The sequence below is a fragment of the Choloepus didactylus genome, chromosome 12 (assembly GCF_015220235.1).
Source record: "Choloepus didactylus isolate mChoDid1 chromosome 12, mChoDid1.pri, whole genome shotgun sequence".
Taxonomy (NCBI): Eukaryota; Metazoa; Chordata; class Mammalia; order Pilosa; family Megalonychidae; genus Choloepus; species Choloepus didactylus.
This window is the reverse complement of record NC_051318.1, coordinates 43,176,895-43,195,055: the sequence shown is the minus strand read 5'-3', so window position 1 is coordinate 43,195,055 and position 18,161 is coordinate 43,176,895. Positions and strand designations below refer to the sequence as shown.

General features: G+C 34.5%; 1 protein-coding gene across 2 annotated transcripts in view; it reads left to right on the top strand.

Annotated features, from left to right (window-relative positions):
* Positions 1-18,161, top strand: part of GPC6 (glypican 6) — a 1,192,747-nt gene that overhangs the window by 424,305 nt on the left and 750,281 nt on the right. The gene's annotated exons all lie outside the window — the stretch shown is intronic.

Genomic DNA, 18,161 nt, shown 5'->3' with positions numbered 1-18,161 from the left:
AACCCACTCCAAGACATATTCTGATCAGACTCTCAAATACTGAAGAGAAGGAGCAAGTTCTGAAAGCAGCAAGAGAAAAGCAATTCATCACATACAAAGGAAACAACATAAGACTAAGTTGTGACTACTCAGTGGCCACCATGGAGGCGAGAAGACATATTTAAAATTCTGAGAGAGAAAAATTTCCAATCAAGAATACTTTATCCAGCAAAACTCTCCTTCACATTTGAGGGAGAGCTTAAATTTTTCACAAACAAACACATGCTGAGAGAGTTTGCCAATAAAAGATCTGCCCTACTGGGGATACTAAAGGAAGCCCTACCAACAGAGAAACAAAGAAAGGAGAAAGAGATACAGAGAATTTTAACAGACATATATAGTACCTTACATCCCAAATCACCAGGACACTCATTTTTCTCTAGTGATCACAGATCTTTCTCCAGAAGGATAAGCTGGGGCATAAAATGGGGCATAAAACAAGCCTCAAGGAATTAAAAAAAAAAAAAAAATTGAATATACTCAAAGCACATTCTCCAACCGCAATGGAATACAAATAGAAGTCAATAATTTTTGAATTGTAACTCCACTATTTACTTCCTACATGATATAAAATACACAAACTCTAATGACAAATCAGTGGTTTTGGACTCAATGTAAAATATGTAATTTTAGACAACTACATAAAGGTGGGGGAACGGAGGAATATAGGAACATAGTTTGTGTGTCCTATTGAAGTGAAGGTGGTATCAAAGAAAAACAAGATTGATATGGATTTAAGAGGTTAATTTTAAGCCCCACAGTAAACACAAAGAAATTATCAGAAAATATAACCATAGAGATGAAAAGTAGAGTATGGGTTAAGAGAAATGGGGGAAGGGGCAATGGGGAGTTAAGAAATGAGTGTAGGGTTGCTGTTTGAGGTGAAAGGAAATTTCTAGTAATGGATGGTGGGAAAGAGCATTACAACATTCTAAATGTGATTAATCCCACTAATGGAAGGCTAGGGAGGGGGTGGAATGGGAAGATTTAGGCTGTATATATGTTTGCGCAACTGGAAAAAAAAAAAAAAGACAGTCTAACTAGATGACAATTGAATGCCAAGGATGAACTTGGATGGGATTGGAGGATAGAGGACAGGTGGCTCAAAGGGACACAGTTGAGACATAAGGAAAAGGAAATACAGAATGTAAGCTTTGTATCATTGTTGAATCTTTTGTACCTCTTAGCTGCACTTAATGGGATTGCATAAAAGAATGTTCTTGTTCATGGGAAGTGTATACGTGAATTATAGTATATGTTCAAGGGTGTTTGCAGCTAACTCTCATATGTTCAGAAGACAGAGCAATAGATGATGGATGATAGATAGGGAGGGAGTGAGGGAGGGAGGGAAAGAAATAGCGATGTGACAGCATGTTAAAGTTGGTGGATTGAGCTATTGGGGAAGGGGGGTCAGAATATGATGGAATTCTGTGTATGGGGTTAGTATTGTTTTTGCAACTGTTCCTATAACTTTGAATTTATTTCAAAATAAAAAAAAAATTAAAAAAAAATATGCCGTTATTCTAGAGACCCACTGACTCACTGATTCCTTGTGACATTAATGGGGTCATCAAGATTTGGTCTTTGAATTTCTTTAGCTATACATTTAAATGAAATAGATTGAACTATCCTTGAATTATGTGTGTAAGAGCTAAACAGCTGGGTTAATTATGTCCCAAATATATGCAAATTTATATTTTATATGCAATTCAAGTATAAATTTCTTTAAGGTTGAAAAACATTCTTATATGAAATGACTGTGGTTATAAAATACTGGTTTTTAAATATGGATGTTTCTTCAATAAATATTTATTATGTACCTACCGTGGACAAAGATGCCTTGGAGATAAGACTTGTCAAAATGCCAGTACACAGTTAAAAAGTGGTATGTTTTGTGAGAAATTACAAAAAGGAGGGAAATAAGACTTTCAGCTGGGCCAGATCATTGAAAAAGAACTCATGGAAACTCAGGAATAGCCTTACAAACTAGGCACGCAGAGGTTGGACATAATTCAGTATCTGTGCCAGTCTCACGTAATTTGGGGCCTCATACTTCCTTGTGCTCTGAGTTTTTAGGGTTCATGAGGTCCTCCCCATCATGGTGACTAAATTCCTTTCTATCTGTACTTCTTCCACAACTGTTACTTTAAATCACCTGCCTTCCATGGCTCATATCTTTTGCTTTCTGGAACGTCAGCTTTGTTGCAATTTCCATCCATGCATTGCTTCTTCTGATTCTTGCCCACATTTCAGTTTCTGCCTGGCTCTCTCTTTATTAATTTGTTTCTTTTATAATAAATTGCTCTCATGGATCAACTGGTCACGAGCCTTGGGTCACATGCACATCCCTGGTGCAGTCATCTGTAGCTGGGGATGTGAAGGCAAATGTCTTGCTGTCCAAACACAGGACCTGTTCCATTAGTAGAGGCTAGTTAGGAAAGACTCCTTCCACAAGGTGCTGTGGTATGACGACACTTGATTTACCTCTCTAGAAAAAGGTTCAGGGAAGGCATTATGGCGGGAAAGATAGATGAGCTGTCCTTTGTCTACACTCTTACTTCCCTCCTTTTCTTCTGTTAAAATGTCAGAGGTGCCCCTCATCCCATCTGTGGCCAGCCTCCACCTGTGTCCTGGAGCCCAACCCCTCTCCCCTCCCAAGGGCCTGTGCTCATTGGATGGTTTCTTCCCTTAAATTCGTGGGAGGCAGAACATAATGGTGATTTAGCATAATCTTTAACAATTTATAGTCCCATTTGTTAAGAGAGGTCATAGGGCACACATAAAAATCATATAGGATAGAGGCATAAGTCTTCTCATGTATCTTGTTGAAAGAAAATTACTGAAAAGAAAAAAAAATAGAATTCCTGAATGCTGAAGTAGCCAACCGAAAAACTGAAGTGATGACATTAGTAAATATATTCTTATAGGAAACAAGGAATAATTTTCTTTATTGAACTTATAGCATGATCTAAGCAGCACATCCTGGAATGAAAATGATCTGTTGTCATCTTTGGCCTTATTCAGTAAACATCTTAATCCTTTACCTTGAATTACAATACTTAATGATGTCCATACTGATGATCTGACATTAACAGCTCTGGACTGAATAGGTGGTATCCCAGAGACTGATAAAAATGTTTATTATAGTCTAGCAAATATGATAAATGAATTGGCTTCTGACTATGATATATTATGTAAGCTTAGATCAGTGTCCCATTTACTCTAGCTCAAGCATTATGTATTAAATAAATAGTCATATGCTACTCTGTAGCATATATCAAGATATTATAGTTCTTATACCCCAAACTGTAAAGTCACAGGATTGGAAAGTACCTAAAAGTTATGTAGGGACATCACTCATCTAGTACCAAAATTCCTTTTGTCCACCAAGGATTGTTGAACCTCTTTTGAATGTGTGTATTGTTGAAGAGGATGGTACATTGAGACTGGGTCTCCCGTAATGGGCAAAGTATAAATGATTTTCTTGTTCACTCTTGGCATCTTTATCTTGCCTATAAGCTTTTTTTTAGATATCCCAAATGATACATAATAAATTCAGTTTATTATTAAATGAGCAGCTTTTAGTTATCTCTTTCTGCATAATCAAGTAATATGAAATTGAACTGGATAAAGCTACTGTTTTTATAGGTCAAGAATTGTTGGATAACTGCAATTTCCACATGATGGTTGAACCTACTATATTTTTTCAGTACCTTGTCCAGGTGTTTTCCTTAACACCTTATTTTATTTTATTTTATTTTTGAACACTGGTATTTCAAAGAATGTTGATTCATTTTGGGAAATAGACTCTAAGTTAAACATAACTCACAGTGTTTTAATTTAGATGGGTATTATACATAAACCAAGGATTTTCTTTTTAGTATTAATGAAAAGTCTACCAAAAAGTGGTGAGATTTCTATTCCCTGCTGTTTAGGACAATGCTCATACTCTTAGGCCAGTATATATTCTGTTGTTTTGTGGAATTTCTCTTTGCCTTTTTTTCCTTGAAACTTCAGAATTGCTCTGGAATGCAGATGAAGTGCCGCATATGTATATAGTTAAATGCAGCAGTCTGCTTCAGATAAAGAATTCTGCACAGTTATGTGTCTGCAGGCCAGAAATCTATTACTACTGCAAGAAAAGGGAAGCTTCTCCTGTCATGTGGTTAAAATGTAATATTTTAAATATCCAAAGTCTTTTGTAATTTTATTTCACAGTACATTATATGATTCAGTATCTAGATACGATCTTAGTGAATGGATGCCCATATTTTAAGAGTTATATAATATCATCTTCCTTCAAGTAAAATGAAGCTTTAGGAAAGACATATTGCAATGAATTTTACTGTCTAGAATAAGAAAAAGGAAATAAAAATACTTGATGAAAAATTTGTGTTTAGCATAATTCTCAAGGGTCAGGTGACCAACTGAATACTTGGATTCCAAAACTCTTGTTGCTACACTTCAAATACTCTAAACTAAATCTATTTTTAAGGTAAGATCTAAGGAATCTGAATTGATATAAGGTAATTTTCTAGCCCCAAACTTGTAAATATAGTTTTATTTTCACAAGCAGATTTAATAAAGCAATGTGTGAAATGTTATAGATGGCAATGCATAATTGGGTTCCCAAAAAAAGAACCTGATTATCAGGCTTTTTGTTCTAGAAAGGGATAGGGTTTCAGGCACATCTATTATAGACTTCTTAGCCAATACCAGTCCATTAGAGAAGTGCCCAAAGGATCTCATTTGAAGATAGCCCAACCTTAGAACAAGCCTCTACTGTAATCAGGCTTCCCAAAGAAATCGAAGAGGGGAAAAAAACAGGAACAGTGAATTTAGAAAGAAGTTTGATGTTCTAAAGCACTGGGAAGACAGAAACGGGGTGGGGAGATGATGGTGGTGGTATAAAGAAGATATTCAATTTGTTGGTTTAAAAAAAAAAAAAGCATGTCAAGGGCTATATATCCAGCAAAATTGTGACCATAATATTTGGAAGCAGAAGTCTTTGGTCAAAGCCATTTTTCAAGATCATCAGTAGCTACTGACTACTCAGATGCAAGGCAGTATATGTATATATTTAACACTCCTGGTCAATTCAATAATTCATAATTCATTAGGGTTCATAAGCATCTTAAGTATCTTAAGTTCACTCTAAATAACTGAATATACAAAATATTCCTGAGGGTACCTTTGGATGATTACATTCTGTTCTCAGACCTGTCATCATTTCCTTCAAAATCACAATTTTTGAACCTGCTTCTGTGTACTCTGATGATATACCGTCAACAGTCATAGCTGTAGGTTAGAAAATGTTCCTGCTTTTAGACTTCCTTTAAAAATATGTGTTCATAAAGAAGCGTTACGTATATGTGGGAAAAAATGAAGAAGTCCACAAATATTAGAACTTTCCTTGCTCTCTACACCTAAACATGCATGTGCAAACTTAGGAAAGGTCTTCCTGGAAAAACTCTTACATGAACATTGCATGTTACTGTTTGGGTTAACTGTGACCCTGCAACAGTCAGGTGAGACATTAAAAATGAAGATAGTTGTTTAAGCTTTGTTAAAAAGTCCAAAACACCCGAGTGTTTTTAAAACTATCAGTAAAGTTGACTAACTTTTCTTTTCATTTATTTATTTCAGGTAATAAAGACATGCCTTGTAGATTCTGAAAATTTTGCTTTGTTCGATCTCTTTTTTTATCTTTAAGCAAAAAAAAAAAAAAAAAAAAAAGACGGAGAGAGACTTTATTGAAAGGAAACTGTTCTATTTCAAGAAACAACTGAGTTTCAGGAAGGTCAGTGGTGTAGGTAGGCCGTGGAAGCAACCACAACCCAAGACTAAATGTCAGTTTTCTCATTTGCTACAAACTGGCTTTCTTTACAGGGTGTAAATCCTGGCCACAAATAGCTCTTGACTTACATTATACAGGTTTATACACCAGGGAGAGGCTAAATGACTCTTTCAGACTCTAATTCAAAATTCCCTAACATAATCCATACAACCACGGACACACTTAGCTCCTTCCCAAAGGGCGACCATACAGACCAGGCACTGTGTCTAGAGGTGAGAACAAAACCCGGTTCTCCGAGCTCTGTGGGTGGTGTCTACTCCAGCAATACAGGGCCAGATGCATCGTTGTACAGTCCTGTCAACTAAGGGCTAAATCAGTGGTTCTCAAACCTGGCCGCATATTAGAAACACCTGGGAACTATTAAAAAATACCGATACCCATGCTCCATTCTGGATCAATTAAATCGAAATCCTTGGGCATGAGGCCCGGGCATTAGTATCCTTTAAATGCTCCCCAGGTGATTCCAGCATGAAGCCAACATTGAGATCCAGAGGGCTGACTGATAAATTTAAACTTAATGGAGAAAAAAACAAGATAACCACTATAACCACCATTAAAACTTAGTGCAAGAAAAGGAAAACCATATAGAAATCCTAATTGATCTCAGACATTTTAAATCAGTGTTGACTTTTTCCAATAACTTGTTCATAAGAAACAAAAATGTGCCTTGTTTCTTCTTGTTTGTCTAATTTAAAGATTTCTAAATATGCCTTAATATATTTTCTAGTGTTGATTCCAGTCCATGTATATTGAATAATGATGATTTTTAAAAAATATTTCAATAGTTGGTTTATCTTTTACAATGTCATTAATGTATAGAACTCAACAATTTTTCCACTCTAGTCTCCATAGCAAAACTTTCTTGCCTCTTTACCCATTTACGTGCCCATTACCCCCTCATGTCCTTGCTGAACTAAAATAACAGAACAAGATCATGCCACCAAATTCTGCCAGTGTATCAAGTTTTAAGTAGACTATGAAGATATTTTCTGGGAATGTGATTTCTGTAGAGTGGAGGTAGGAGCAGTAGCTTTTGAGTTTGCAATCAACCCCCCTATCCTTCCCCCTCCCACCCCCACATCTTGGAGAGAACTGCTTACAGGGAAGATGGACCTTTTATTATTCTTTATTTCTACAGGAGAAACTGGATTTCAACTTCAGAAGTCATTTTTTGCCTCCCCACCCACAAGCATTAAAACCCCTCTTTTTCAAGTGACATCCTATGCCTGCATCCAACATATTGAAAATAAATAAATGTAAAATGATATGGATATTTTTGTTTGATTCAGGAGATATTCACTTAAACTTTGAATATCACATTTTTTCTATGTGCTGAAACGCTTTATTTGACTTTTAGCATAAAAATACATCTGCTGAAGGGAATGATTTTACTTGGAGCTGTTAGGTTACTCAAATTGGATTAGACTTTCCTCCCTTTAAAAGTATAACATTTATGTTTCTTTATATGCAAGTCATAATGGTCAAGCACTTGGGGGAAGCACTAGAATACTGATTCAAGAAGGCATACTGGTATCTGCAAATCATATCTATGCACATGGCATATTTATACATAAAGCAGCAACTTTTATAGAAAGAACCAGGCACTTTATTTTGGCATTTGTGGGAAAATGATGAATGAGGTCAGTGGTTTGCTAACCCCAGTTCCTCTCCTTTGAACACCACTGTCTTCCCTGCAAGAATCCTATAGTTATCGATATCATATGCGTGTTTGTCTATTGTATGTCTGTGGAATTCTAGATTGTATTAGGTTTCTGGGCGAAATCCTGCAAATGAAAAGAAATCATATATTCAATTATAATCTTCCCTAAATAAGCATAAGCACATGCCCTGATTAAGAATAAATAACACCAGAAAGGAAACTGAGCTCTAAAAAAGCACAAGTAAACAAATGAAACGCGCTTTCTAGCGATTCACCATGCCATTTCACAAGCATGTTTTTATATTAATAATAACACCTGATATCATGACAGGTAGTTTGGATTTTTAAATTTAATGTTCTTAATAATCCTCTGGTATATTTGGTAATATATATTGCTCCATTTTTCTGATGGGCAAATAGACTCTAGGAGATTAAGGAAGTTTTCTATCAAATAATACTAAATAGTTTTAAGTCCAAAGCTCCTAGTTAAATTCCTTTCAGCCTTAGAAAATCCAAACATTTCTAAGAACCATCACAGCATCAGAAGTTGCCAGGTAATAAAAACAGTTTTAGTAACTTATAATTTTATCTCAAAGATTTTCATGAAGATAAAGCACTTTAAATTTGGATAGGCCATCACGAGACAGTTCTCTATTCATGCAACATCACACATTTGCCCATCTAGAGAATTGAAAATCTATTTTACCCTGTCACCCATTCCTATGTTAACAACTTTCACAGCCAAGAAAGTACCCATTACCAATGTAAAATTTGAATTTCTCATTTTGCTTCAGCTGCTTTGTTTTTGTTTTTGTTTTTGTTTGTACCTTCAGGAGAAATAAAGGTTAGCTAATGCAATTCTTCTTATTTGTATACTCCACCCTTTTTTTAAGGTGAATATTCCTTAACTTTGTTGAAATGCACTGTTTTTCAAATCATTCCTACCCATCGGTTTTCTGAATTTCTCTTATGTTCTGATCCATCTAGTGATTTGTTGTTATATTTTGAGTAATTATTTTTAAAACAAAGGAAGTCAGTCTATATTTTCTGTAGATGGAACACTTCTAATTTCTCTACATGGCAAATGTGTTAGATTAGGCAGCTATACATTTTGTTCTCCCACATAAAATCCATAAATGAACAAAACTGCTTTTATCATCAAATGGAACTAGAATCTGGAACATATCTTTAAAGGCAAACTGCCAGTATGAATCTTGAGACACTACCATATCCAGATATTTTATCAGCCAGTATGATTTAGAAATACTGTGTCTCGGTGACTGCATAACTGAAAACAGTTTTTTTTTTACCCAAAAACATGAACACAATATCTTCCATCTGGCATATATACCCTTGGCCACAGTTAGATGACTGAATTACAACTAAGTCATGCATGTGCTGAGTTTTAGCAGAGTATTCCTGCAGGATCTAACAAGGATAAAAATTGATGTCCCTCTTGAAACAGAGTGGCACAGATGGTACAGCTTTATAGCTGTCTCCAAATACCAAATGCCAAACTGCTCCTTTGATAAGGCAAGGTGGTGTAAAGGTTTAAATATAGCCTCTTGGTGGAATGTCAGTGAATGATGGATCCCAGTTACAAACGTACAAAAATGTTCTATGTTTAAACATTTTTTTTACAACTATGGTTGTAGAAATTCTGTCTAGCAAAATATACACAGGGGAAAGAACACAAAACCTACCTTGAAAAAAATCTATGCATATATAAAATTTGGGGGATGGGGGGCTGACAAACTGGTAGCTGGTAAAGTCAGTTTTTCTGCCAATACCTGCTACAAGTGTTACTAATGTCAGTACAATCATAAATTATGTTAAAGCCGTAAGAATTGCCTTTATTTAACAACAAAAAGAGGATTTTCATTCTTAAATTAGTTAGCTCTCTTTTCCTGGCAAATATTTCACCCAAATGGAAAATGCTAGCCTAATAGGGAATAGTATTTATCATAAAAATGCATACTTTTATAAATTACCTTTTGAAGCATATATATTTAAATTTGAATTATTTTTAATAAAAATGCATTATATTCCTTAAAAAATAAAAATGCTGCTAATAATAGCCACGTTTGTAACTGAGAACTACAGAGAAGCACAGTCAGAAACAGAATTTTAAAACACCGAAGACTTTGTCAGTTTTTCTGTTAATAAAATTGACTAAAGATCTTTTAGGAAAAGGAAATTAAATGGTAGATTCGTGAAAAATAGTTTAGGAAACTTCAGAAAATTAGCTATTGATTTGTTCAAAATTATTTCAGCTAATTATTTCAGCTAGTTCTGAAATAATTGTGAAAGGATATATAAAAAGATACTCATTTAATACATACATTGTCAGCAAGTAAATCGAGACAAGGAAGTCATCAAACAATTTTGAAAGATATTTGCAATTATTACGGATGATTACAGAGAAAATGAAATAATTACTGTAATAAATTAAGAAATTTCCTTATGGTAGGTTTGTAAGTATACCAACAAGGACTATATGTAGAAAGGAGCATTCCTTCCATGATTTCTGCATTTGATATCTCTCCTATACCTGGATAATTGCAACAATGTATATACCAGAATGTTCCAGCAATAGATAATGGTATATTTATATGTAAATCTATACATTATTCTAACTGTTGTATTTTCTGTGATTTTAACCTCTTAAAGGCTCAATAGCTTAATTGGCCACAATTTTAATTCTTTTCTCAGTTTTTATGAATCACACTGACTTACTGATTCTCAAAAATATAGGTATCAGTGTAAACTGGAGACTCTTTGTTGAGCACTTGAAGTACAATCAGCTAAATAACCCTCCAAGTTACCAGGTTATTTTTTTTCCTTATTGTGATTTAATTTACATAAAAATACATTTTAAGTATGCAATGTGGTGAGTTTTGACACATACTATTACCATTGTTACCATCACCTAAATCAAGATGTAGAACATTTGCATAAGCCCTATAATTCCTTTGTTTTCCAATTTCAATCCCTCCAGCCCCTATCTCAGAAAACCACTAAACTGATTTTCCTTACAATAGATTGTTTTTGCCTGTTCATATAGGTAAAACTATATAATATACACTGTTTTATATTTGGCTTTTTTCATTCTGCATAATGTTTTTGAGATTCATCTATATTGTTGCATGTAACAATAGTTCTTTATTACTGAGTAGAATTCTATTGTTTGACTATATCACAGTAAGTTTATTGATTCATATTACTTGCTGGTAATTTGGTAATTGTGTTTAACTTTATAAGAAAATGCCCAATTGTTTTCTAAAAGAATTTTACCATTTTATAAGCCCATCAGCAATGTAGGTTTCCAGTGGCTCCACTTCCTTGCCAATATTTAGTATTGTCAATCTTTTGTCAAATTTGTTTCTGGATCTGTTAAGATGGTTATATGACTTTTCTTTATTATTTTGATAATATGATGAATTATACTGATTGATTTTCAAATGTTGAAGCAACTTGGCTTTCTGGAATAAAATCTACTTAGGTATGATGCATTATTGTTTTGTTATTGTTGAATTAGTTTTGCTAATATTTTATTGAGAATTTTCAGATCTATGTTCATGACTGATATTGGTCTGTGATTGTCTTTTTGCATGATATGGTTGTATGGTTTCAGTATCACGATTATGCAAGCCTCATAAAATCAGTTGGAAAGCTTTCCCTCCTCTAGTTTCTGGAAAATATGTGTAAGATTCATATTTGTTTCTTAAATGTATGAAAAACTCACCAGTGAAAGCATATAGTCCTGGGGTTTTCTCTGGAAGGTTTTTTGTTTGTTTGTTTGTTTTTATTACAAATACAATATTTTTAGTAGTCATAGGACTTTTCTATTTTTTAGAAAAATGTTTCCTTACCTCAGTTTTGGTCAGTTGCGTTTTTCAAGAAATTTGCCCATTTCCTAAGTTGTCAAATTTATTAGCATAAAATTATCCATAATAGTCTCTTAACTGTTTTTTTTTTAATATTTGGAGGTCTGTGATAATGTTTCTTTTATTACTCATATTGGTAATTTGTGTTTTCTCTCTTTTTCTTGATAACTTTTGCTAAGAGTTTATAGATGATCATTTGAGGTTGTCCCACCATTTCATGAATAGCTCTTCATTTTACTACAATTTTATTATTTCCATTTTACAGGTAGAATTCTTTCTAGTGATCGTCTTCAAGTTCAGTGACTCTTTCCTTTACCATCTCCCATCTGCTATAAACTCATGGAGCTTTTTTTTTTTTTTTTCCAGATTCTGTTTTCTTTTGAGTTTTAGAATTTACATTTGCTTCTTTGTTGCAGTTTCCTTTTCTCTGCTGAAATTACCTATTTATGTAAAAAGGATTATTAAGTAGTATTGATACTGTAGTTAAATTCTGGAAGAGTAAGCACAAAACTAAAACCTGAGGTTGAAGTTTTAAGTCTTGAAGTACTGGGAGACCTCTTTCCAGGGAAGATTTGCCTTAAAGAGAGTGACTGCTCTGGAAGGCTGGAGAGGAAGCTGATGGTGATATTATTTCTAGTCCCTGACCTTGTGGTAATGGGCCAAACACACCAGCAGCTAAATGACCATTATTTCTTGTGTTTGCCTCAACCCTGCTACTTTTTCTCCATTTTACATAAAGGGACCAGTTCCTCTCTGTTTGCCCAGGAATTTTAACAGTGGTAGCTAAGCACTGAAAGCCCGGAGTTCCAGGAACCCCCTTCGTTCCCAGTCAACCAGGAGAATTGGTCAGCCTAATAATACATAACCTGAATGGAGTCACTCAGGGCTACAGTCATTAGCCTATGATTCTCTCAATTGAAACGCTTTTTTTTTTTTTTAAGCAGCAGCAATGAGGTCCAATAATAATTATATACAACCAGCATTTTTTGAGTGCTTATCATGCTCCACAGTATATTGGAAATGTATCACATATATCTTATTTAATTCTTAATCAACCTTATCCTCATTTTATCAGTGATTTAGTTGAGGCACAGAGATATTAAGTAATTTGGCCATGGACTCTAAACTGTGACATAGCAAAGCCATTTTCCTTTAGGGGGTCCAATTTCATCATCTGTGTTGGAAACTATCTTGCTTTACTGCCTTGGAAAGGATCTTAAAATAACCTCTTTTTTTTTTTTTTTTAACTTTAAGTTATTTATGCAAGTAAGCAAGGATATACCAAACTAACAGTATAGATTAGTATTGAAAGTATGAAATTGGATTGGGGTTAATGGCAAGGGGATATGTCATTCCTTGAATGTTAAAACTTTAAACAGTTCTCTTTGAATTGTTATAGTCAGCATGGCATAACTTTTGCAATTCAAAGGACAGAAATATGAAAAAAATAATAATTTTCTCTCTTGAATGTAACATTATACTTTTTTTATTATGCTAAATAAAGTCTCCTAAGCTGAAAAAAAAAAAAAAAATGAGATCAAACATTTTCAAAAGCCCTGAGTTAAAAATTTTCATTTCCAAGAAAATTTAAGAAAAAGAGCTTTTAAAATACTTACAAGCCATTTCACCAAGTTGTCAAAGTTATTTTTTGCAATCGACTTTGGTCCATGTATTAAGGGCATGCTGAGGGTAGGTATTTAGAAATTTAACTCTTTAGAGAAGTTCAGTAAATCATGAATTAACATGCTAATGATATTTTCAAGAGAATGGCAGTGATTAAAGTGTTAAATTGTTTATTATTCCTCTTAATGCAATAAGACCTGCCATAAAAATACTTGCAGAAAACTAAAATTCAGTTTTCTTAGTTTTACAAAACCATCATTCTATGAATTTGGAAGGATGTTTAAATTCAAGCTTGTCCTTGAGAGTCAATCTGTTTGTTCAATCTGTCAACATTGTGTAAATCCTTGCATATAATTTGCATCTCAGGATTCACCTCTGAGAAACTCTTCTGCTCTTCTTTAGAGTTGTCTCTAGATCTGGACTCAGGAAGAGAGATGCTAGAGAGGAATGTAAATCCAACCATTATTGCAAAATTCATTTGAACTCATTAAAGGCAATCTAGGAACTCACCTTCAGTTACATTGGAAACTTTATGAGGAACTTGACGTGCTGGTTCTATTTATTCTTCTCTAAAACGAAGCACTGGGAGCAAACGGTTAGGTTCTGTGACATGGCTTTCATGATCCACTTGGCGTGAGTAAAATGGAAACTCACCCTTTCTCCTTTGGGAGCCAACATTGGGTTCAGTGGATGAAATACAGAGATTTTTCAATGATAAGACTTAACTTTATCCTGATTCTACAGTATGCAAGCTGAGGAAAAAAGTCCTGAACTTTTCTGAGACTTACTAAACTTGTCTCTAATCTGGTCAAGCAGGAATGCCACCTGACAGAAAAGAGGTCAAAGATGGTATGAGATAAGGCATATGATAATGATGAATGTTTTGTAATGCTTATGTGATATATTAACTAACTTTTCCTTTTATTGGTCCTGTTTCCCTCCATTTGAAAGGTTACATCATTTATCCAAAGGATGTGGCATAGCTGGGATTGGGACGTTGGTCTGCTGTGAGTCTCCAGGAAACACCAGGTGATAGAAAGAGGTGTTCTCTGCAACTACTGAGAGACAAATGGGTCAGGTTTTAATGCTGTCTCAGGAGAGAATTGTGTCTAACTGTGCTCTGCAGTGAGGGACTGTTTCAAATTTGTAGGTGGAACAAGAATACTTTGGGCAAGGTTTTATGGGGCAGGAGTTTAAACTCTTACAAAGGAGACTATCCAGTGAATTTATTGGCCCTGTGTGGTTTTCTGCTTCATCTGGAAATTCTGACGCCATGCCTCACACAGGGCACCGGTTTAGTTTCCTGTCCAGCAATAACCACGGTGATGCAATGAATCACTCGAAACAAAAGTCAAGAGAGGCGAGAGTGAGAACAAGGGAGAGTGTCCTCCCAAGCAGTTCTCATTTCAGTTTTTATTGAGATTTTCGGGGTAGGGAGACGTGCTGACACTCAAGGCTGTTTTGGGAGGCAGGAGGGGAGGCAGGACGTTTTGACTTTTATGACACAAAGATCAACAGGCAAGTAGACAACAGATAAGCCTGGCCTTGGGAGGGGAATGGACTACGTGCAAGAACATAGCATAGCAAAGCAAGACATTTTAGTTTACAATATTTTATCTACAGAATTCCCACAGCCCTGGAGGAGTATGTCTTGGAATGAATTGCTTTGGAATAACCTTGCATGGAGGAAAGGAGTGAGTGTGAGATGTTTAAGATAACTACAGAGCTCTTTAAGGTGTCTGGGTCAGCAGCCCCTGAGACGGTCCACTATTTTTGAAGGAGAACAAGACACATGGACAGTAGACACAGTTAGTTGTTAAGCTCGAACTTTGCTTTTGCCCTACTTAAACTGTTTGGTTTATCTCCAGTGTTCAATGCTATTCAGAAAGTCATGCATGTATATTCTGTATATTGGCCTGACATCCCGATATGTGAGGTAGAAGTCATCCATCCAGCTCTGCTTCTGCTCTTAGGCCCTAGGCATTCATTTGTGTTCAGTTGTTTTAAATTTAATATGTATTCCTTTCTCATTCCTTCTTGAATTTTCACTCATTTAAAAATACTTAGGTTTCTAGAATGACCCATGGCATTTTAGTTTCCCAGGCTAATGAATTATCACTGAAAGTTAATTGATACCTTATTGGGAGGAGGTGTGGACTTGGATACACTTCTTCATTTGAAGTTAAGTTGACATGTCAATTTGGTTGTATTTTCCACTGGGGATATGTCTCCTAAAGAGACACCAGGACAATCAATAAAATAGAATCAAATGGAGAGCAAACTAAAAACAAAAGCAAAAAGTATGCTTGGGTCCATTCTCTGATTACTGAAACAGGTTAATCAGAATTTGAGAGTGGGTAATCAGGATTTAGGTGTAGGGTGGGGGATGGGGCCAGGGCATCACTATTTTTAATGTTAATTAGATGAGTCTAATGCATAACCAGCGCAGAAAATCACTATAATAGAAGACTAAAATTAGGTGGGAATTATTCATTCATTTAGGCATTTAACAAATGTTTACTTAAAAATACTCTATCCTAAGGAATGTGTTCCCAAAACCACTGTGTCCTTAAGGAACTCACAGACTAACAGGGCAGAACAAAAAGCAAGTGCAGGAAAAAATTCTTAAGTTGCTGAAAACCATGGTAATTGAATTCTGAGACTTCAAATAATGTTTTTCCTGGTGAGTTTCATAAAGCAATATAGATAGTTATAACATGGAGCTGTTTGGCTCATAGGTCTGATCACTACTTTGCAGTAGGATGTTTGCCTTGAATTGGAATCCCATATATTCTGTAGGATATCGTCTTGGACAGAAGAATTTACAAATTATTTGCCGGTGAATGTCTACAAATGAATGATTTTCTTTCACAATAAATTCTTTAAGAAATTCTGACAGATACTAAGCCGTATTAGTGAAAGTCTATTAAAAAGATGTACTTTATTTTTTGTTTTGAGTCTTTGTGTGTAAACTCTTCTCTGATTAGATATATCTGCTTCTAAGTAATATTGAACTTTAATCTAAATTATTGTTAGGTTTGAAAATTCAAATGCAATGAAAGCAGCTGTTTTGGTCAATGTAAAACCATATTTGTCCTCTTTTAAAGAGATGAAAGTGTGAGCAGTATGTTCAGGGTCAGGAAGCTTGGTTCTGGTGTCTTCTCTTGTGTGCACTTGAACAAGTCGCTTCATCTTTCCATTAAATAGAAAGATCCACAGTTTGCCAAGGACTGTGCTAGATGCATAGCTTAAAATGCTTAGGAGGAGATGTTTTTTCATCTGTAAAAGAAGTAGCTGAACCAGATAGCCAATAAGTTCCTATCGACAATGAAATTTTATTATTCTAAAATTCTAGAGCTAGAGGAGGCAGGGGAGCACTGTGCTCTTAGAGGCAGGGTTTCTATCACATCTTGCCTTTTAGATCTGTGACTTGAGTAACACTCTCCCCAAGCATTAGTGGTTCCTCCATATAATGTTGAAATAATAGTAATACTATTTTACATGAATGTTTGTAAATCTTTCAGCAAATGAAAGCCATTAAGTAAACACTCAACAATGACAAGTATTTTGGGAAATGCCTATTCTAAAAAATACTTTGAAATAATAAAATGTAGGGAGCAATTTTCTAACTCTTCAAGCATGTAAGGATCATCTTCAGTGATTATTCAGTCATGTAACCTGTATTTTTACTTTCAAGATTGCATGGCTATAAAAAGTATTTGGGATTTAGAAGTGTTTTTATTTTTTTAATTTAAGAAAAGTACATGTGCAGGTGTTTGTCTACAGGTAGACTATAGAAAATTTGTGAAAATCAGATTATTTCTTTTGGTAAATCAATTTTTATTACCATGTTATAGAGACAAATCAGTAAACATCCATACTGTTTCATGTATCACTAATGACAAAAGTTTCTATCATTTTTGTCATCTCCAGTCACTACTACAATTCATACAATTCACTGAAAGCTTTTCTTTTGATTTGGACTATATAGTACCACATATTTTGAATTGGAACATTGTTAAAGAAAATCTCATTAAGTTATTGCAGAAATTAAAGGGAACATACTAATAATATTCCCCTTTTACCTATCATACCTGCAACAACTCATAAGCTTGTTATTCTCACTGTTAGCAAGAATGTGGAGAAACCCTCATGTACTACTATTTGGAGTTAAAGTAGCGTCAGCATTTCCAGTGGGTCCTCAGCTATCAAGGTGGAATCACACAGATACACATGCACACATGCACTTCAGTTCAGGAATTCTACTTTTAGGAATTTGTCCTAGGCCTGCACTTGTATGAATATGCAAACATTTAAGTATAATAATGTTTATTGCAATATTATTTGTAACAGACAACCTGAAAACATCTTAATTAATCTATGGGGAGAATGGTAAAAAATTATTGTATATCCATACATTGAAAATTCTATGCAGCCATAAAAAAGAATTGTTCTGATTTGAAAAGAGGATCGAGATCTTGATAAATATGAAAATCAATTTACAAAAAATATTTATAATATAATCCCATTTATGTTTTTAAGTCTGGATGTTTTGTGTGTGTGTATATATACACAAAAATATGCTTGTATATATCCAAATATATCTCAAAGGATTCAGAGAAACTGTTAAATGGTGTGTGTTTGTGTGTGTATACATGTGTGCACAGGCACATTTTGTGAAAGACTGTCTACATTTCTTTACTATTTGTTCTATAGTTTTATATAATGATTAAGGGAAAGAATTAACATAGAATGTAGCTTATTAATATAGAAATATTGGCTTATAATAAAGAATAGCATTTCATGCAAGCTGGGAAACAGAGAACAATGTCCTTTTAAGAAATGGAAGAAGAGGAATTAGGAGAACCCATAGTCATTGCATTTGGATTGCTGGAAAACTGATGCTATGATTTAACATTTTTTATTGTGAAATATAATATATATGCAGAAGAGTTATAAATTTCAAAATACAGTTAACAAGTAGTTACAGCAAAGAATGGTATGGTTCCACAATTTGAAGAATTTCCTTCTAGCTGTTCTAATGCATTAGAGATTAAAAAGAAATAGCTATATATAATGAGTCAGTAGCCATAAT